At 36.4% G+C, this 23,014-nt stretch overlaps 1 protein-coding gene across 1 annotated transcript in view; it reads right to left on the bottom strand.

The window, feature by feature from the left end:
• MAP2 (microtubule associated protein 2) overlaps positions 1 to 23,014 on the bottom strand; it is a 255,906-nt gene that overhangs the window by 91,205 nt on the left and 141,687 nt on the right. The window contains exon 4 of the mRNA XM_081051061.1: positions 2,226 to 2,303. The gene's annotated coding sequence lies outside the window, so the exon portion shown is untranslated. The remainder of the gene's footprint in view (positions 1 to 2,225; positions 2,304 to 23,014) is intronic.

Below are 23,014 nucleotides of genomic sequence, written 5' to 3'. Positions count from 1 at the left end.
TTCACAATTCTTTTCATGGTCGTCAGTATAGCTTTGGAGTCTGAGAGTGATAAGTTTCAGTCCAGGCTCTGATCTTGAGTAAGTTCCATAACATATTTGGGCCTGAATTTTCTCATCTGCAAAATTTCAATGCACTGCTGACCTGTGAGGTTTACATACAATCTTGCATTTACTCATATTTGTCCAGCAAAGGTTAGTTTATCTCTTCTTTCTCCCCCAATTCTGCCAGAGTAATAATTTATTCCCTTCAGAAAATAAAAGTCATAGAAAATTCTATGTCTACAAATCTTACTACTGCTTATTGACATTTTTTTTTTACCTTAAACAAGTTCCAGACTTAACTGTTAGAGAAAATTTGAAACAAAAATCTTTTCTTTTAAAAAGTATCTCATGATTTTTGAATGGAATATGAGCAATTAACATTGGGCAAATAAGACTTTTTAAGCATCTTTTAATTTCAAAAGTAGTATTTACACTATATTGGGGAATAGTCAGTATTTCATCTATAGGGAAATAAAACAGATTTCAATTACTGTGTTATGGCAAAAGCAGTGAATCACGAGTCCCATTAGTTAGCAAGATCCTTACGGCCAATAAAAAAAGTATTTTTTTTCTAATGAGAATAAAATGAAACATAAAAAAGGATTGGCATGATATTATTACATATTAAGAACTTTGAATTTCTTATACACGAATCCTAAAGAAATATTAAATAATACTAAGCACCAGATGACTGAAACATTATAATGAGTCAACTTTATGACAGTTAGAATGAGTAAACCAGATCTTCTGGTATCAATATAGATGAAGCTCTAAATATAATGGTAGGTGAAGGCAAGCTGCAAAAGAATGTCTACAGTATGATACTATTTATGTAAACTTTTAAAATGTAAATAATTACATGGTGTAATGTTTCACAAACGTCATTAAAGTATTAGAACAAACACAGGAAGGGTTATACTATCTTCAGGATGGTGACACCTTCTAGGAAGAAAGGAAAGGGAATGGTATGCGCTTCTTCTCTGTCTATGATGGTTCATCTCTTTAGAAAAGATCTGAATACCATACATGGTGATCACTTCACAAGGCATATACATATCTAATCACCATGCTGTACACCTAAAACTAACATAATATTGTATGTAAATTATAATTTAAAAATAAATTTTAAAAAAGATTCAAACTAAGCTGAATGTTTGTACTGGTTTAATCCATGCAGTTGATACTCAGGTATTTATTATACATTTTCTATATTTCTCTTTGAAAATTTTGTAATTTTTCCTGATTAAAATAAAATAACAACAAAATGAAACAGCAAAGGATACATTTCTGGGGACAATTTAGGATTGGATATTCTATACTTCTAATAAAAAGAAACTAAATTAAAATTAAAATGCATTCTTCATTTTCTAGAATAAGAAATCATTCATTAGTATTCTTTCTGTAATACCACTCTGCTTATGTTTTAGAAATTTTGAATTTAAAGCAAGATATAAAATAAAATATTCTTTCTGTTTGTAAACGGAGCTCAGTATATACATTCCTTTATTTATTCATGCAACAATCACAAAGTAACATATACAAACATAAAATCACTGTTTGCCTACTATGGCTCTTTCATACAGCAAATGTATTATATATTATTGTCTTCCTTAAATTCAGATAGAATCAACTCAAAACCTAGGTGAATCTGATTGCTAGACATTTCGACCATAACATGAAACTTCCACAATAAGAGCGGGGGCTGCTATTCTTTCCAGGGTCTGCAGCTCCCAGACCCATGTATGCAACCTTGGGTGAACTCCTGTATCGACCTGCCTCTGCTCTTGCTGCCTCATGCCCCTAATCCATAAAATGGGGATGATCCCTATATTTACTCACAGGGTTACTGTAAGGAGTAAATAGTTGAATTTATGCAAAGTAAGTCATGTAGCTTCAAGTCTGGCACATAAGAAAATACTATTGGTATTGTTAGCAGGGGTGACAGGCTTATTTCAAACCTCATTTCAGAAAAAAGATCTTTTCATTTGTTTACTATTAAATCTTTTAAAATATTACATGCTATTTTAATAATCCTAACTTTATTAACTATAGAATTCATGTGTATTGCTTCCTTATCAAAATGAATTGATAATTATTTAATAAAGATTTTTTAAAAATATGTTTAACAGTTCTTTTTCACAATTGTGGAAAACTCTTTCATTGTAGAGAGGATAGGGGCTTACCAATTCAAGGAAGTAGTGAAATGGTAAAGTTCGTTTTGTTATGTTCTCAAAGGGTTGATAATAGGTTCTGGCTTCTTTCTGCAAAAAAAAAAGAAAAGTCAAGAACCATATGAGGGAAGATGTAGATGCTCGATCAATGTATTGTACACCTGAAACTGAACAATGGTGAATGCCAACTATAATTTTATATATATAATGTGATTGCTCGGTGCAATGTCGGAGGGATAGTGGATGCGGGGAGGCGGGAGGGGGATCCACAGTGTGAGGGATATAAATGATGAACGTCTAAGTATTACCTTGTCTTGTGCACCTGAAACTAATAAAAAAAAAAGAAGAACCATATGATTTCATTCACTTGTGGGATAAACTGAAAGCAACAAACAAGAAAACAAAAACTCATAGACACGGGGAACAGTTTAGTGGTTACCAGAGGGTAAGGGGAAAGGTATGGTAGGAGAGGGTAAAGGGGTCAAATATATGGTGATGGAAGGAGAACTGACTCTGGGTGGTGAACATACAATGTGATGTACAGATGATATATTATTGAATTGTACACTTGAAACCTATATAATTTTACTAACCAATGTCACACCAATAAATTTATTAAAAATTAAAAAAAGATTTTAGGAAATAAATAATTTAATCTTTGATCCATGTACATTAATTACATTACGTAAACCAATGCCAAATTCAACTCATGTCTTTCTCTTTTTATATTGGGTAACTATGAGACCATGTGATGAATTTCATGGTTGTTCTTTATAGTCATATATTATTTACAACCTGCTAGGCATTCTTTCAGGTGTTTGGAATAGAGCAGCAAAAATGCTAATTGCTACACACTTTTTCTCACTGTTTAGCTTCATTCTAGTGAACAAGCTACATAAAGATTACATCCAAGGAAAAATAAAATTTTTAATTGCTTTCGGCTAATAAATAGCAGGCATTTGTATTATCTCCAAAAAGAATATATTTATTCTGGTAAATTATAAATTATATCCAGTGAGCTTTAAAGGATTGGGCCTCTAGCCCAGTTTGTATTGATTCTCCCCAGCACAGGATGAAGAGGACTTTATTTTTGAACAACTAATTACATTTTCTATATAGGTACTAAACTAATTTCAACATTCAGAACCCTAAAAGTCACTCTGGATTAGTACTTCTGTTTAGCAACCACACTAGAACAATGCAGAATATGTCTTACTATATGGTACCTGGAAATAAACACAATTACTGGAAGGCACTAGGCGTGTTATGTACCGCATAAGCTATGCAGGTGTAATCATCTTCATCTACAGAAAAGACTACCAAGGGATATCCATACATAAGTAATTGTCCTTAAATGCAAGAGGCAGAGATGAGGCCTGTTCTGTAGTCCTGGGGTCTTATAATAGGGGTCTAAGTCTATGTATCGCCACGTGTTTGCACCAGGGCCTGTGCGATTTCATCCCTGGTAGTGTGGACCCCATCATATTCTCAAGGAAGATGTTGCTTTGTAAAAAGAAGCCCTACCTACGACTCAAACAGATAGCTATGAACTCTTCTTCACGGCCCAGTAGGAAATGTGAACTTGGAAAGACAAGAAGCAGGTGGCTCAGTTCTTTTCTATGACCTTTCAAAGAACAATGTGTATATGGAGATGAGCCGACAAGGGTTTGATTTAAAAATAACAAACTTCTCCATTCCCTCAAATAATCTGACAGTTATTTTAGGAAAAACATTTGACTGCCCAGACCTCTGAACACCCCCACACTTTTAGTCTAACTCAGTAGTTTTCAAAGTTAGAATATATTTATGTATGACATTATATATTTATACATTTATACATGACATATATTTATATATGACACATATATTGATAATAACATTATACACAATAACTTAAGACTAAAGAATTTTATGGGTTGTTTAAATGAAAAACAAGTTAAACCTCATAGGCTGATTTTTAAAACAAAAATAAAATGGTAGACCAGCTCTGGACCTTGTCCTGATAAAAAGAGTCAATGTTGTGTAAAATATCATACTTTATACCCTCTTTAAATGCCTTATTGCCTATAAATTCCTTAATGTGAATTTTTCTGCACTTCCGCTTCATGATTTTCATAGTACACATGTATCCACGTGCATAAATGTGTAAGTACAGATTATATATGTGAGTGCATGTAACTCTAGTAAAAGTAAGGGAAAAAAAGTTATTCTATAAAATGGGTCAGCCAACAATGGACTATAGACTAGATCCATCCTACCACTGACTGTTTTTCTAAATACGGTTTTATTGGCATACAAACCACGTCCATTCTTTTCAGTGTTGTCTGTAGGTGCATTCATGCTACACTGCCAGACCTGAGTAGTTGGAACAGAGACTGTATGGCCCTTTTCATATTTATATATGACCCAAAATATTTGCCATCTGGCCCTTTACAGAAAACATTCACTAACACCTATTATCAAAGAACACATTCATCATTTGAGTAACACTAAAAACAATATTTTAAAAAATAATACCCTGTCTTTCAGTCTTTCCAAAATTAACTCAATAGTTATATATGAATGAGAGTAAAATTCCAGCCTTAAACACTTAAAGGCTGTTTCATTCCAACAGAATTTAGAAATGATTGGCCAAAGAATGAGATGGTTATTAGAAAATTGAGAGTACCTAATACCTATTAGTCATAAAAATCATGCCCCATTTATCCATCATCCTGACTTTTGTGTTTTGTTTGTTTGTTATAAAATTAAAATGAGTATCTTTTTTTCTAGACTTTCTGAGAAAGAGATAAATACCCTCTGGGGTTTATTTTTTAAAAAGCAACTTATGGCCTATTCCATAAGGCATATAAAATATGAATAGTCATTTTAAATTAACACAGTGCAGTTAGAAGTGATCATTTTTATTCCATGAAATAAGGATTAAATTACTTTCACACAGTTTTTGCAGAGTATTATTTGGCACAGTTTTAGTATTTGAAACATTATATAGAGTGGCTGCAACATCCCTAAAACCATATTAGCAAACATTTATACAGCATTTATTATGAGCCAGACAATGTTCAAAACACTTCATATATATTAATTCATTTATTCCTCCCTATCAGCCTGTAAGACAGGCGACTATTATTATCTCCACTTCACAAAAGAGAAAATTGAGGCCAAGAGACTTCAATGTCCTTCCCAGCATGATACACCTAGAAAGTGGCTAAGCCTTTCAGCCACATATCTATTCCTTAGAGCTCGAGAGTTGGTTTTAGGTCTTACAACCCTAGTTAAAGACAATTTCAAGCATAAAGGCTTTGTGGCTCCTCTGAGAAGTGGTATTTCACCAAGGGCAACTTTCAATTTACTGGAACTCATATAGGAGAGCTCCCTCACTACAAAAGTTTTAAGCCTCCCTCACTATAGAAATTTTAAGTCTCCTTTTCCCTAGTTTCTTAGCTCCTTAGCCCCTGGCTTTGATTACTCTTCTAATCAGTTTCTGAATCCTAGACTAAAGATTGCTCCTAGCCTGAATCACAGAATGTTTCTCAGATAACTGCTGAAAAGCCTGTGACTTCCCAACATCTCCCAAGCCCTTCTGTACCCCACAGGTCAGTTATACTTGTGATTGTAATCATTGGAGCCTAATGTTCTTTCCAACCCATTCTGGGCCCAGTTCCTAGACAATTAACACCACTTAAATGACTGGTTGAATGGCCACAGGCTCTATAGAGCTAATGGATTTATTAATTAAAATCTATTTTTCCTCATTCCAGGGCCTTGAGGATACAGAGGATACCCCAGCAAGATAGCCAGTCCCAACCAAAGAAGCCAGCATGGTCTTCCAGGTGGATCGCGGGACCCCTTTGTTTTATCCAAGGTCAGATAGGGTGAGAGTTCTGTAGGTAGGAACAGCTCTACACCCCTGCCCAGCAGGAAGCAGATACAGAAAAACAGACCTTCTGTCCCTCAACTTCCCACAGAGATTTTATGGGGATCACGTCTCTCAAGGGGAAAACAAGGCAGGCAGTTAGACATAGGCATTGGGTCTCTGCATTCCTGCATAACTCATAGTATTCAACTGCCCAAAAGACCTCCACTCTCTGTCTAAAACTTCCCCTTTTCACTGTAAAGAAATGGGTACAAGATACCTAACTAGATTAAACTGGCCACTCACACCACTCACACCAGTACACTTTAAAAAGATGAAGTAATAGCCTCTTGTAAATCACAGGTGTCAATCAAGTGGTCCCACTCCTGGAAAGGAACAGCCGATTCCAGAGAAAAAAGGATAAAAAGTCCAAGTTCTTGCCAGTCAAGGCCTTTTGAGCCTCTTCTTTTGCTGGGCCCACTCCAAACTCTTTGGAGTATACTTTTCTCCTAATAATGCCACCTTGGGCCCTTGAGCCATTCTCTACTGCTTGGGTCCAGTTTCACTTCTAAGTGTACTTACTATCTCTTCTAATAAACTCCTCTTTCACCACTTTCTGTGTCTCGTTCAATTCTTTGCTCGAGACACCAAGGACCTGGACATCGTGCCGAGGAAGGACTCACTCTCCGATAACAGAACTACTAAGCACATATATCATTCAGCATATTCAGCTCCTTGAACAAATGGAAATTTACTCAGCTGCAGTTCTGCCTCTGTTCTCTACTCCATTTTTTTTTCTATCAGGATTATTTATGACACTTTCCTGAACCTCTTAGAGCTGGGTTATAACATCCTTGAGACTCATGACTGATAACACCTGACAAAGTCAACTGGTTAACTATATTGCAGGGCTAGCCTATATGCTATAGAGAATAGGATGTGTGTTGGCATCACAAAGTTGAGTATATCAGTTATTGAGGAATCCAAAATAAGCACTTGTTTAGCTATAAACAAAACCATTTTGGTCAGCTGATTCCTCAGATAAAAAGGAAGTGCATACCACGCACGGAGGCGCATAGGATACATGTTTGGTTGTTGGCATATTTATGTGCAAGTTACATGACACCTATATCATTAAAGTTAGAATGATAAATTCACGTAGACTTTTAGAATCTTGTGAAGAAAATATCGGCAAGATGTGGTATTCTCAACTGATATTAGGAGCACATGTTTCATTAAGCAACAAAGTCAAGAAAATCTTCCCTGGATTGCCAGGCCAGGATATACTTTTCATTAACCTTTGAAACACAGTCTAGCTTAAGTATCATTTGGCCATTTTTCGTGTTTTGATAGACTTTATCAGCTAAGCTAAATACTGAGATGCTTGAAGTGGCTGGAATTCCGAATAGCTGGAGGCTAACTTAACCTCATTGTCTAGCATTAGCCGACTCAGTTAGCTCTCAAATAAACAATAAAAACATTGTTCGTGACATCCTCTATCAATCTGCTCTGAGATTTTGAACAGTTCATGTAATTCAGTGCAGTTGTCCAAGAAAACAAAATTTCAAATACTGAGAACTGAATTTCCAATACTCTTGGGAAACTATTCACTGTCCAAGCAGCCTTTAAATAGGAGAGCAATGACCAACATAAAATCATCTAGTCTAACACTCTACTAAACAGTTTCTGTTCCCTAACAGGTTGACAAGCAGTTCATTATCACTCCTTGTGAATAGCTGAAAGTCACGGTAAATGAAAACCAATAATAGTTGAACAGATCAGAGAAAGATTTCTTCCTTGGGGCTTTCTTTTAGTGGAATGTTATGTTTCTTGCAAAAGAAACATACTTCAAAACATACATTTGAAAGAATTAAGGACACTTAACAAAAGCTCTATTCAAAACATACGGTCTCAAGTTGACCAGAGAATCTAGGTAAGGTAGACAGTAAGAGTTTCCCCTTTCATTCAAACCTGCTATTCCAAGCTATTGCCAAGAACTAGCAGACTGGGTTAAGCTGACTTAGTAGAACTTATCTAGTCTTGTTCAAAGCATCTCAACATAACTCAAGGCAATAAAAAAGGATACAAATAGGTGAAGAATAAAGGATTGATTTAGTCATAAAAGTCAGGCTTAAGTCTCGGTGTCTCTACATAATAAAGGTTTATATCCTGTTCATACAAATCCTAAGTGAGCAGGATGACTCTTCAGGCTACCTCTCTCCCACACAGTGACCTGGCAGGTGTGGGTACATTCTCTTTGGCTCCAGGATTACTGCAGCAGGGAGAAAGACATCCGGAAGGCTGTGCATTGGCTCTTAAATGTGTTAACACAGCAGTGACACACATCACTTCCTCTCACAGCCCACTAGACTTAACTAACCATTAGCATGCCTCTGCCTAAATGCAAGGGACTAAGAAAAATGTAGGATAAAATGGAGTTTGGTAAGCAGTACAAATCTCTATCACAAGAGTGAAAGAGGTATGATGAGTCCAGTAACTACTTTAGGGTAGCATTCAAATTCCTTCATTTTTGAAAAAGGTTGAAAAGAAATGATGCTCACTGATATCACCTGAAAACTTATTTTGTTAAATTGTTAACACATGCTGACTCTAATTTCATACATAAATATACATATTTTATTTTATGAATGAATTGACACTACAATATAGAGACCCTTGGTTATTAAGGGGGCACACATGTCAACTGTTTTTACTTATTTATACTGGGGTTCCAAAAAAATGTATACACATTTTAAGAGATGGTCAATGTTGCTCACGCAGTAATTCACCGTAATCAGAAGTGTCTGAGTGCTGATGGTAACCACTCTGAGCACCTCTTGGAATTGCAGAAGTCAAATGTGACTTGTATTCATCTTTTGTTATTGGTATATATTGAGTATTACAATTGTCATAGTTTTTTCCTTTCTTAAAATATGTATACATTTTTTGGCATCATCAGCAGATTACACTGCTGTTTTCTGCTCTGAATCAAAATATATTTGAGTAACGCTTCTTTCCTGGACAGAAACCATTTGTTCATTTGTTTCTAATTTTCATACAAACACTACTTTTTAAAATAGTATAATAAGTTAATCCAGACACGCAGGTTCATGAAGTACAAGGAGAAGGAATTGAGAAAGGGCACAATTAGGCTCCACAAAACTTATCTTAATGATAAAAACTAAATTTCTAGGCCAGGCCTCCAGGGCTTCTGTACCATAGCTATACCCTACTTTTTCAACTTTATCCCCAACTTTCTACCATCACAAGCCCTCACATCTTCCATGATGAGTTCATTTCTAGACCTATTAATTGCCCCTTTCAAATCAGCTTCCTGTTTTTCTTCTCTCCTTCTGCAAAGTCCTCTTCGTTTCTTCCTCTCTCCTTGCCCACCCTCTTCCCTCTCTTAGGTTTGTCAACATGTAGTTGAATGGCAGCTCTCTTCTATATGAAGTCCTCCTCAAACACCTCCAGGAACATCTCTGTCCACTGTGTATGGCTCTTGTTTCTACCACTTATTTGGCTGTCATATAAACTACCTTGTATTGTGAATTAAGGTTCCTTGAAATTGTAAGACATTCATATCCCTGCCCTTTTTCTTCTGCTTTATTTCAATCCTAGAAGCCACTGGTTTCTATCAAATAGATGAATTCTGTTTTTCATAGTATTTTGAATTCAAAATGAATACAAATGAAAGACAAAAACACTAAACCACGTAAGAGTATATAATGCATTTCAAATAAGGCTGTCATATTATCAAATTGTCTCAAGAGGTATTAGCAATTGACATTCCTACCACTGTCAATTCCCTATACCATCAGCAGCACTGTGTATTATTTATTTGTTTAATGTCTTTCCCACCCAACTCCAATTAATCTGTAAGGTCCAGAAGGGCAGGGACCAATTTTCTTTTGTATTTACTATACTGCACTCTCTGTCTGGTAGCAAGTACTTACTTACTTGTTCGAAAACTACTCATCAAATAAATGAAAAATTGAAGTATGTACTACAGAAAATAGAAAAGAGTGCTGATGCTTTATATTAACTCCTGTGTTCCAAGCAATGAAATCTTATCTACCTCGCTTAACTGTTTCCCTGTTTTGAAAGTGGGTAATTAGTAAAGGTTGAATGAATGAATGAATGAATGAATGAATGGTAACAGTTTGTTTTTCCTAACCATTCTACTAGAGTTTGATTAAATTTTGAAATAAAAATAACTTCGGCAGTAAGAAAAGATGAAATAGGACCATTTGTAACAAGAATGGATCTTGAGATTATAATGCTAAGCGAAATAAGTCAGACAGAAAAAGTAGACAACCATATGATTTCACTGATATGTGATATATAAACCAAAAACAAAACGAAACAAAAAAACCACAAGCAAATGAAACAAAAATAACACAAACTTTGGCTATGGAACCCTGGCCTATCACCTGGCTGTGGAATATATTGGACAGACTTTCTAACTTTTTGGAATCTCAGGTTTATCACCAGTAAAATGGAGATTATTACTGAGATTTCCCTTACTTACAGTGTTGCTGCAAGAATTAAATACAATCATCTCTAGAGAAGTGCTTTGACAATTGTGGAAAACTGTGCTGTGCCAATATCAGTCTTCAAACAGGATTTCTTCACCATTCAGCACTACTCTATACCCTTGTGAAGAGACGACATATCAACTTGAGCAGACCTCATGCTTCAATTCTTCTCTTTAGTTTTGTTTATAGCAGCTAAGTGCCTTTTGTAAATGCTCAAGACGTAGGGTTTCTTTGAGAAGGATTGCGCCAGAGAAAGAACGCTTCTCATTCACTAATAGCCCCAAGTTCACCTGCTGGGAGCTATCTGTCAACCTGCAGCAGCATACAGAGATTTCACGGAGAAGACATTTGGCCAAACCCGGGCGACAGAGCACCAGGCTATTTTTGAGGTCATTGTAAGCACTCCAATTCCAGCTGTGGTCTCCAGAAGTCACAATTCAGCTGACTGATGATGTTCTTTGCCTGAGCTCCCACACTCTCTGAGGAGGACATTCCTGACTGCTGGATAATTTGAAAAGGCGTGCATTTAGAAAAGAGGACTCCACCAGAGAGAGGAAAATACATGCTGCGCTGCAGTCATCTGACCGGAAAAATGAAATTCAGGCAAATCTACTTTTAGCCCGAAGAGCTAAAAGCTCTTGAAGCAGAGGGATTTCATCAACTCACTGGAGTCTTGGGGAAGAGTTTACAGTTAAGCGTGATCTCCAGCTGATTCAGGTCCTTCATCTTTTGCTGCATATTGTTTAAGAGGCAATGTATGATAACTTAATTAGCTCAGTGGGGACTAAGTTGGCAACCCCTTCTGTAATGCTAATTTGAAATATCTCTCTTCCTCCCCAAGTTATTTTCTTAACAGTGGCAGCCAACATTTTATTACTAGAGAAATTGCCAGTAATGATCCATTTTAAAAGGCGAAGATTTCTTAATTGAGTGAGAATATTACTTGCTGGCTGAGACCATAATATATCAAAATAAAAGCTAGTCTTGAATGGTATCTGAATCCACTCTCTTAGCACTCCCAGGTGTTCTGGAAATTCTACAACAATATTCATGCACACATGATACAATAATTCTCTCATCAGTATCTTAGAAATATTAAGACACACAAGGATATATCATTAAGATTTCACCAAACAAAAGGGGAGGACTTGGCATAGAGATGCTGGTAGTGGGGGGTGGGGGGGAGAGTTTGCCTGCCTATAAATAGTCAAAGGAGGAGGCAGACGTCTGCTGGGGAACTCTTTGAAATGTTTTTCCTTTCTTCTGTTATTCTGTCCGTAGCAGTGAAATTGCCCTTCTTTGTGCTCTTTTCAGAATAGTGTTCTATTATTATGCTTTATTTAACTGGCTTATATTTAAGTAGACACCACAGGGATGGAGGGAAGTGAGAATAGAGGAAGGAGGAGGGGCATAGGGAGAAAGGGACTGTAGCCAGAAATCAGGGAACCCACAGCACCGTGTTTGGAAAGCCTTTTATCTAACGCTCCTAGTAAACACTTAACATCTATAATCAAGCCACATGTTTCTGATTTATACAAAAACATATGAAAATAAGATTAAAGTCTAAGCTAAAAAAAACAACAGCAAGTGAGCCAAAGAAGTTGCAAATATTCCAGCTGTTCTAATTACTGTTGTTCCAAAGGAATGTGAGGGCTGCTGATGCCTTGCTTGGGTTCCTCTGTGCTCCTCTGGGCACCCCTAGGGGATGACATCAGCCACCTTTGGTATTTGCAGACACAAAAGATTCCTTCAGAGGTAGGGTTTCACCCTCAGACTCTCAGAATGGTTTTTAGAGCTACTCTAGGCTAAGCAACAACCATCAGTCCTTAAAACAGAATTATTGAGATTCAAAATATATTGTCTTTTAAAATCATGACTCCCAACAATCACATTACAAAAAGTCACATTTGGAGTCTTGGAGTGGTCTAACTCCATGTGTGGGGCCAAGCTCCCCCCCTCCCACTGACAGCCTCTATCCATCTCCTGGGATCTCCCCAACACTGAAGTGTAACAGCCTGCTTTGTGAGTGCCCCTGCCCCTACGAACTTGCCTCATTTCACCCTTAGCAGGCTTTGCCTTTAGAAGCACCTTCTCAGTGAAGAAGTACAGATCCTACCGTGCAGCAGTTTGGTTTGGCTTTGCCTAACTTATTTATGATTTTACTTTGTTCATCTCACATCCATCCTATTCTTTAATGTAATGCCAAATTGAGAGTCATTCAGATAAAAGCAAACTCAAGAAGCTGAAGAAAAGGGGAGAAAACAGTTTGAAAGGAGACTGGAAGCCATTTGCAATGTTCTCTTTTCCTCATGTTTTGGGGGTCTCTGTCTACTTAGCATGAACTGAGTATGCTTTTGCCCTGCTCAGCAAGTCTGCTTCAAGCTCTAAAAGCACTCTCACTGGTTCTTTGGAGACTTCCTGGTGACTGTAACAGGGGGATGAGACTTACCATTAGCCTCCAGAAATGGACTGAAAACTATCACAGTAGAGCACAGACTCATGAGATCCTGATATAATTTTAAAATAACACTAAAATCTGCAATACGGATTTCTATTCTACTAGTTTGCAATAAAACACATATAACTCTGCTGCTAGACCAAAAGATAGGAACTTCTGTAAGAAGAAAGTTCAATGCTTCTCTCTCCTCAAATAAGAGTCTCTTTGAGACTTGTTCTAATGGGATGTCTTCATGCCTTGAAGGAGCCCGTGCACGATCAACACAAAACACATCCACCATTCCTTTCTCACCATGTTCTCAACTATAGTATTGACTCTGTGTTGTACCACCTAATAGTCTAAGTTTCAGTGTAAATATGTCTATGTAATAGTTCTCTCCTTCAACAAATGATTTGATATAGTTGCCTACTAAATAGCATAGTCAGTTTCCAGTGGGAACCACAAGGAATAGCATTTATGCCATTATATGGTAGCTGACAAACTCAGTCACAACAGATGTAGGGGAAATTTCTGGTTTCCAATTTCCCAGAGAGTTGGTTTTGAGCATCATACAAATTAAGTCATTTCTATGAAATAATTAAAATCCGATTCCTCAAAAAGAAATAATCGGTGACGGTGTTTTAAAAGAAATCATTGTTACTGTAATTAAGCCTCCTTAAAAGTCAAGCTACATTTCTTAATCTGATGACTTCATAAATGAAATGCAAATATTTTTTAAGTACAACTAGGGTAAAACTATAAAATGCATTTTTTTGTCACTCAAAATTTCAAGAATTGATTTTATTATATTGGCTAAAAGGTTTGAATTCTTTTCAAGTAAAAGCCTATAAAATAGAGATGATTGTCAGGATATTTTTTGATTGAATAACTTCATTATTAATGCCCAGTAAAAGTGTTGAATGAAACGAAGTATAATTCAAGTGATACAGTACACATGTCACAGAGCCATCTCTTTGAGGCAACAATTTTGTAAAAACCCGTATTTTAAAAAAATCCAACAGACCTGTCTTTCCGTTCCTTTATAGGGTTACACAGAGTTTTGTTCTTCTTCTCTTCTTTTTCCTGTTTTTGGTAGTGATCCACGCTGGTAGGTTTTAGGGTCACTTTACATAATGTAATATTTGGTTTCCTTTTATATTCTCTGCTTGTTAAATTGTAACACCTGGAAGCAATTTTCTCATATTCACACTATTCCTGCGTGTAAAGTGCTACTTCTGGAAGCTTCTTTTAGAAAAGTGTCAGACAGTTGTGCTTAGCAAGAGAGACTCATGTGTTATACTTTGTTCATTATAAATCTGTATTTTTGTTGATGACAGTGGATTTCGGTAGATTCTAACTGGGACTGTTAGACTCATATATAACTCCATTCATTTTCTTTTTTAAGGATACTTCTTGCAATGAAAACTAGTAGAGTGGGTACAACAAGAGGCTGCTTCACAGATTGGAAAGAACGGCTTTGGAGCCAGCTAGAGCTTTGTATAGCATGTTATTTAATTTCATTGAGCCATAATTTTTTCATCTTAAATTGAGGATAATAATGTCTTCCTTGTAAAGCAATTTTAAGGACTAGGGATAGGCTAGAGAAAGCCTCATACACGGGGTCTGACAGATAGTGAGTGTTTCTTACTGGTACTAGTATTATTATACAACAGTACATATTGTAGGAATGGTCTGTTGAAACATTTAACAGAGAAAGAATGTAGTTATTTATTACGTTCTATTGAACTTCAGACATGGGCAGACATCACAATCATCCAGGATCCTAGTTAAAAATTCAGAGTCCCGGTTTGCATTCCAGAGATTCAGATTGCAGAGGTCTGGAGTGGGTCCAGGAATCTGCCCGTTCACAAGTTAAGTACTCAATATGATCCATCAGAGGGCTGATTGGGGCATCACAAGTGAGAAATAAGCCCAAATATTTCTTCCTAGAATTTATGGATTCCCTTCTCAAAAAAATCTGTTTTTTTGTTTGTTTTTGTTTTGTTTTATTTTATTTTTTTAGCTTTCTGTGTGGATGACTGTCACTTTATAAAATTTAATGAAAGCTTTGGATTGATGCCAAAGTAGACATGACCTTTATTTGTACAAAAGCTTCCAGGATTCCAGTTGTGTACTGCCTGGGAGCCAGCGGACCTCAAGTTAAAAGCATTTGGGCTAAGGAATTAGATATTAACTATGTGAAGTTTAAAAAACTATTTTTGTACTCTAGATTTTACAGACTTACTGTGCAATGGAAAAAAATGTTGCCTTTTCATCTATTACTTCCCAAATAGGTTTGATTGTCTATTCTGTAGGAGGGTTGTAAAGAATAGTTCTCTACAAAACTGAATAGTAGAATTCTAATAAGGAGCTGTTTATTCTGTGAAAATAACACAAGTTTCTACTTTGGGTAGCAAGGAATTCAGTAAAAACAAACTGTAAAGGCCACAGATTCTACCGCAAGTTTTGGCACAACAGCACGTTTTCGCATTGCCCCGCAAGTTGTGTCTTACTTCATGCATCTAAGCCCTGGAACAGAAATGTAAGGCAACACACATTTTCTTTTTGCTTGCATTGCCCCCTGGGATTTAAATACTTCAACAATCCAGTGTTCTTAGGAACAAGACAAAAACCATTTCCTTGTCCTGGAAGACTGATTTCCCTGGCCTTATTTATACGTCCAGCCTCAGTCTATGCCATGCTCCTCTTACCCTCTGCACCCATTACACTGGCCTCCTGAAATTGCCCCTAAGTGCCATTCTCCTGTAACCACAGGGTCTTTGTATGTGCTCATGCTCCACCTGAATGGTCTTCTCTTTGCCTGGTTAATAATTATTTACTCATAGATCACAGCTAAATTATCCTCCTGGTCAAGGTCAATTACTGAATCTCTCGTTCATGGCCCTTACCACAGTTCTTACTTTGCATTTATTTATGTGATCGTTTGATTACAAGCATATTCCCCACTAGACTGTAAGCTTCATAAGAATAAGGAACGTCATTGTTTTTGCAATCCAGATTTTTAGGACTCTGTGCTCTGTGACTCTTAACTATATAGAAGAATGAATAGAAGAATGAATGAATGCTTGCATCATATTGCATCAACTTAGCATGTATGATATAACACGAAACTCAATAACTCTTTAGGTAAAGGTCTAGAAATACATCGTTGGGCTTCAGTTTCACATGCACAAAAGAAGGGAATTTGAGCAAATGATCACTGAGTTCCTTATCAGTTTTAAAAATCAGTGATTCAACAATCCAAATGTCCATCAGCTATTGAATGGATTAATAAAATGCAGCATATCCATTTGGTGGAATATTATTCAGTTATAAAAAGCAAAAAGGACTGATACTTGCTACAATATGGATGAATCCTGGAAATATTACGCTAAATGAAAAAAGCCTTTCACAAAAGACCACATACTGCATTACTTCATTTACATGAAATGTCCAGAAGAGGAGGCAAATCCATAGAGAGAGAAACCAGGTTAGCAGTTGCCTATGATTCACGTAAGGGAGAAATGGGGAGTGACTGCTAATGGGTATGGGATTTCTTTGGGGGGAGGGTGACAAAAATGTTCTAAAATTAGATAGTGGAGATGGTTGCATTATTCTGTGAATATACTAAAAATCACTGAATTGTATCAGGTAAAAGGGTGAATTTTTATATATAAATTATATCTTAATATAGCTATTACTAAAAAAAAAATCAATGATCCAGTGGCTATATTAATTAATTCATGGTTTTAATTAAAATCTAAATTATTTCACTAAATATTAACTTTTTTTAGAGGTTTAAATTTTCAAAAGGTATAAGCCCAAACAAAACATTCATTCTGAATATTTCTTCGTCACTATGATACCAAATTATCCTGTCTCCTTAGATTCTGTTTTTAAAAATGCATGAAACCCTCTTCCTGATTTCAAGGAGCTTATCTAATCATATCTGGGATGGTAATTAACTATAACACAAAGAATACGGTAAGAGTACAGAAAAAAATCAGGGGCTATGCTGAATCAAAGGAAAGATTATGTTGAATTTCAGTTATTCAGGGGAACATGGTATTTAAGATGAGCTTTATAAAGTTACATATGATTTAGGCAATGAGAGGACGAGGAATAGAAGAAAAAGCTGAGAAAATAACAGAAGCAAACGAATAGAAGCAGGGAATGATAGGCAATGAGAACTACAAGTGGTTGACACACAGGGAATTATGGAAGATAAAACTGGAAATGTCAGTTGAGGCCAGATGACAGAGGGCTTGCAATCCTCGCTGTTTGCTTATTTATAGAATGTATATTTATTCTGTAGTAACAGGGATTTCTTGGAGGCTTTAGGTAAGATATAAATCAGTGTGTTTTGAGAAAATTAATCATGAATTAAAGTGGATGAGTTCATCAGACATATGTGGAACAAGTGTTTTGGGAAAGACCAATAATCTTGGGACACAACAATGGTTGGGCAGCAGGGTAAGGAAAAGCTAGCAAAGGGAGTAATGAAGAAACAACATGTCAGCCTTGCAGAATCTAATGAAAACGAGATTCCAAAAAGAAATGGGTAGCCAATCATAACATCTTTTGATGTATGTCCACAGCAATGTGTGTCAGTTTTTCGATGTTTTATAACTTGTCACAAGTTTTCACAGTCTGTTGTGGGTGGCAGAGTCAAGACTGAAATCAAGTGTTCAGTATTCTTTCCACTGCATCATTGTTGTGGCAAGGAGAAGTCATTCAACAAAACGGTTAAGAGACAATCATTCAATTTTTAAATACGATTAGCACAGAGGATCTATCAAAAAACATTTCAGCAAGTGGTAAGGTAGGAAAAAAATCTACCAAAATGCTAAGAAGCAAATGGGACAGATAAAAAATGAACCAATAAGTCAGGTGAACACGTTAGAGGAGTTTGGATTACAAAGGACGTAAGAAGGTGACAGCTAGAAATATGAACAAGTTTCAGCAGCAAGCTTCTAGCCCGGAACTAAAAGAGTAAAAGGGTACCAGACTGTTAGAATCCAGCAATGGAGTATACCCACTGGGTAAAGTAGCCACTCAGTATTACATTGAAGACTTGATATGGAGGGAATAATTTACCATATTTCAAAATCTGTTTGGTAGAGTTGACCCTGGGATCAAATTTATGTTCTCTTTTCACTAATTCATCTTAGTCAATGGAACCGACGTTTCTCCTTGGATTTAAGTACATATCTCTTAAGATACTGGAAGGAAAAGAAAAAACATTAAATATTCACAACACCCCTCAACTTTTGAAAATGTTTTAAGTGTAAAATTGTATCCAGTGTTTATATATTTCCTAATTCTACCTGAAAGTAGAATGCCACCTACTTGGAAATGTACCTTGGATATATATAGTGTAACATAAGAAATGTGTTGGTGAGTGGATGAGTTTTGTGATCATTATTTTATTATACTACCTGGCAGATGTGATTAGTTTTTCTGATCATTCAAAATAAAACAACTTCAAAATACACATAAGGCTAATCAATATTTTGCTGAAGTTTAATAGGAATACAACAGCAAATGATATATTTAATCTCATTAATGCCATAAATTTACTGTAGAGTCCTCTTAAAATACAAACAACAGACCTTCTTTACCATGTGTCAGTTGAGTTAGCATTTGATTTTTTTGCTGTTATTGTTTCTTTAAATGGCAATCTAATTATGCAGTTACTCAGCTCCAAGAAAGAAAGATAGCCTCATAGATGACTCATAGACATCAAGTGACTCATAGACATGATCTCAATTATCAAACGTCATAATTATTACATTCCAAATGGTGACATCAAAACAAATGAAGGCATTTGTATAGATTTTCCTAAAGCTTCTCCATATACCCAACTTAATTGAGATACATGCTAATTAACTAGATTCTGATTAGATTGGGTCCATAAAGTGAAGCTACTGTATTTTTAACACCAATTTCCTTATTCTTTCTCCACATACTAATACCAAGAGGAACAACCTGCCTTTTCACTGTGTCTGAAAACTAAATATGTAGTCAGACCTGGCAACTCTTCATTTCTTCTATATTTTTACCCATGGACATATATTTAGAAACAGTCTTCAAGTAATTTTCTGAAATCATAAAGACTGAAAACTTATTATGAATGGTGGTCTGTGGTGGTGTCAAGCAAATGGATGCTTTCTTAGAGAAAAGGCTTGATATATGATTTTGAATGAGAACGGCCATGTTACAAATTTGGTAAATTTCTATTCTACTGGGTCCTCTCATCAAAACACGAACATAGGTCACTAGCAAACTACCACTTATAAAATGAATGTCCACTTGAACATCCATCTATCCCCTGGTAATGGTAGCTGCTGTCCCCTCTCAAAAGGTCAAGGTCTTTGCTCATTTGTTGATTTCCAGAAGATGTTAATATGGGACAACACAACACACATTTGATACTATTTAACTGTAAATCGAAATTTCAGGTCTTGCACAAGGTGCAGGATTTCTTAGAATAGGAAGTCAGTGTTGGAGAAATGCTCAAGTAATAGACAAATCACAGAAAAATGAAGATCTGATATGGTTAGACCAGCTACTCAGTGAAAAGGGAAAAAATCCAGAAGGATGAGGATACAAAATTCACGTTAGCAGATAATTATTTGTATGGTAGAATAATTATAAAGAAACGAGAAAACTGATTAAGGTTTTGAATATTTTACAAAAGCAGCCTTTCTAAGGAACATGCTGAGAAAGCCAAATGTGACATTAAAGGATGTTGAATTGTTCTCTACTAAAATTTGTGGGGAAATTATTCTCAAAAAAATAAAACAAAACATTTGATTCATTTATTTTTTCTTATAATTAGCTCATTGTTACAATAATAATGTAAATATTTCTATGCATAGTTATAATAAACTTATTTCATAACATTTACTTCATTTTTTCAAACTAAAGATTACCTCGCACTTTTTTCAGTTTTTAATGAGATTTGATCTGTGTTTGAGGAAGATTCACTTTAAACGTCCCCTTTTCTGATACCAATTATTGTCAGATGAGGTCCTCTTATACACGTTTATGTTTAATACAAAAGACCTAATTTTGAATAAATCTATTTCCATAAGTGCCATCTAAGAGTCATGCAAACTGTCTAAGATATTAAATTGAGTCTTACCAAAATATTTTGTAGAGAAGACTACTAATGAATAGTAGCTAGAAGACACTCATTTTTAAAATTGTTTCTTAGAGTAGTCCAGTTACCTCTACCTCAATATTTTTCTTTCAGAGATTATTCATTCACCTTTGCATATTCTCTCTCCCTCTCTCTCCTGCCCCGCCTTCTGCTGCACTGACTAAAATATAGTGGGAAATTCTTGACTGTTTAAAACCTCCACCTTTCTGATTATGTACAATAAACCATAACCAGATAGTCTCGTTCATCCCCTGGAGTTTGTAGGATTTCTGTGGGGAGGCCATTAAATGTGGAAGTTTATTTCAGTCTGCAGAAGTACTCTGGGGATTTGCTGACACTAATGCTTTGTTTTTCCCATCCCCTTATACAATATGCCTGGCAAACTATAATTATTAGTATTTCTTTTACAGCAGGATAATTATTTGTTATTTTTGCTTAAGTAATAAAAGAACCTAACAGTGTTCTCCCCACAGACAAGAATCATATATGCACAGGATTACAGGTCTGTAAGATCCCAACTGCTCTCCATGAAACAGGCTGCCACTGTAAGTTACCCCAGTGAAATTCCAAAGACAATTTTATGGAAATCCTTTTCAAAAAGGTTCCAAGAGAAAGCAAGATAGACATGTTTAAGATCTCCCTTTTCTTAGTTCCAATTATCTTTTACCTGCTGATGTTCACACCAGAGAACAAACATATCATTAAAATGACTGTTGGTAAGATTCTTAAGACCAGGAGCAAAAACCTTTTTGGTACAATTTATGGTTATGTAGATAGGGCACTGAACTCCCTATGTGACAGTGACTTTGGTTAACTCAAGGGCCAAACTACCAAATCAGCTTATCTGGATTAGGGCAGATCGAGGCAGGGATTTACACAGTGTTCTTGTTTCAAGGGTACTGGGCACAGACTTAATGAATATCTCGGTGTCTGGTAGGAATACTAAATTGAAGCTGTGATTAAACAAATGGAATCATTCTAAAACTAAAAGTCGATTCATCTTTCTTACTCCCTAACCGAATCTACAGCCTCCTTTTGGTACTTCCTCCTCAATGTTGGAGAGATCAGGCAATCTCAGAGGTAAATTAGTGCAAACTAATGAATGCACACAGTATGCAAAACAGAGTCCTCTGGCAGACCATGAGACCTGCATAGCTCAGCAAAGCAGAGCCCTTAGCTCCCTGGAATGTGTCACTCGTGTCACTCCCCACAGGCAACTGCACACTCCTCCATCCAGCAAAAGCAGGACATCTGTGGCTTTACCTTGGAGTTATACAAACTTTTCTATATCTGTGCTTTCCCACCTGAGCACACGTAGCCCTTAGACTGCTAGATTAACTTTGAAAACAGTAACTGCAATTGTGGGTCATTCCACTGATGAAAAGATCAGGACAGTTAACTAAAAAGAACGGTTCTCTCATAGTATATTTATTCCAAAAATTGGGATTGTGTCAAAAACTAGCAAAACTGTGGTTATTCTATTATGCGGCCAAAAAATGGAGGATAGAGGAGATATGAAGTGGTTAAACTGGGACTTAAAAAAGGGGATAACTCTTCTCCCCACTTATATACTAACACTGACCCAAATGAGCTAGCTGCCCACCAAAGTAGAAAAGCTTTGAAAATGCACCCTTAGATGTTTACTCTGCCTGTTTCCCTCTTCTACTTATAAAAGGTGCATGGAACACCATTAGGTAGGATATTATTTAGGTACATTCTGTTGATTATTTGTGCCAAGCCCTGCTTTCAAGTTTCTACATCAAATGAGACAATAATTATGAAGAACATCGGAGGTGATAAAGCTCTCGCTGCTGATTATCGTTTAGTGTCATGGTCTTTTTAAGCATCTCTCAGGGGCAACATGCTAGGTAGGAAAAAAATCATAGCCACAACATAGGGTGGTTTCTACATTGCACTTTGGCCCTAAATAAACCAGAAATTTCTTGGCTTCAGGTCTGTTTGAACAGGGACAGGCAATCCTGTTCAACCAATGGTTATTGTCAAGTCTGAAGTCAGTTTGACTCCTGGTTGGAGATGAATGAGAGAGGCTGTGCAAAATCAGTAATCCTCTTTCTTAAGGACACCTTATCTTTCTTTGATATTTAAGGTTAATCAGTTTCTGTAAATGGGCTCAATTCAAGCCACTGATTTTTGAACATGAGATATCTGCCTGAGTCCTTAGCCTCCCTCTTAGGGCTCCCAGAGAGGTGCTGTCCCCAGAATATCTCTCACTAGTCGGCTTCCTATTTCCAGTAAACAGGGCAAGTTATGAAGCCACTAAGTGAATTTCCAAAGTGTAATATTTACTTTAGAGAAGTGGCACCAAGCCCCACAGATAGCTCTTCACATTTATAAAAACCCCGTTGGAGCGTTAGCCCAGTTTGGGTGTGCTCAGAACCCACTTAAGGTCCTCTCAAGAATCTGAATCTTCTTGGTTTCTTTCCGTTGTCAGGAGAGCTGCTTCCTGTTCTATGAGCACATTAAAGTAGATTCCCAGTGTGTAGATTTATTGGTAGTGGGTATTAATTATTAATATTAACATTAGAAGGTTAGGGCTTATTTCTGTATTCATCTTCCTATTTACACTAGCTCTTCAAATTGCTGGGATTCTGATCCATTGAGTTTACAAGAGGCCCCATCCTTCTGATAGCTAGGGGTGCCCAAGGTGGCTCCTGGCCTTGCTGAAGAGGTGAAGTCAAATGCAGAAGGTGGTCAGCAGCATTTAGTTTATCATTGAATGGGTAGCCCACTGCTCCCTTGCACCCTTTGCTAATTCTACCTAAATGTATTTGAAGAAAAAAAAAC

Source organism: Rhinolophus hipposideros (genome assembly GCF_964194185.1).
Source record: "Rhinolophus hipposideros genome assembly, chromosome: 6".
NCBI classification, from domain to species: Eukaryota; Metazoa; Chordata; class Mammalia; order Chiroptera; family Rhinolophidae; genus Rhinolophus; species Rhinolophus hipposideros.
Note: the sequence above shows the minus strand (reverse complement) of the source record. Positions and strands in the feature narration are given on the sequence as shown.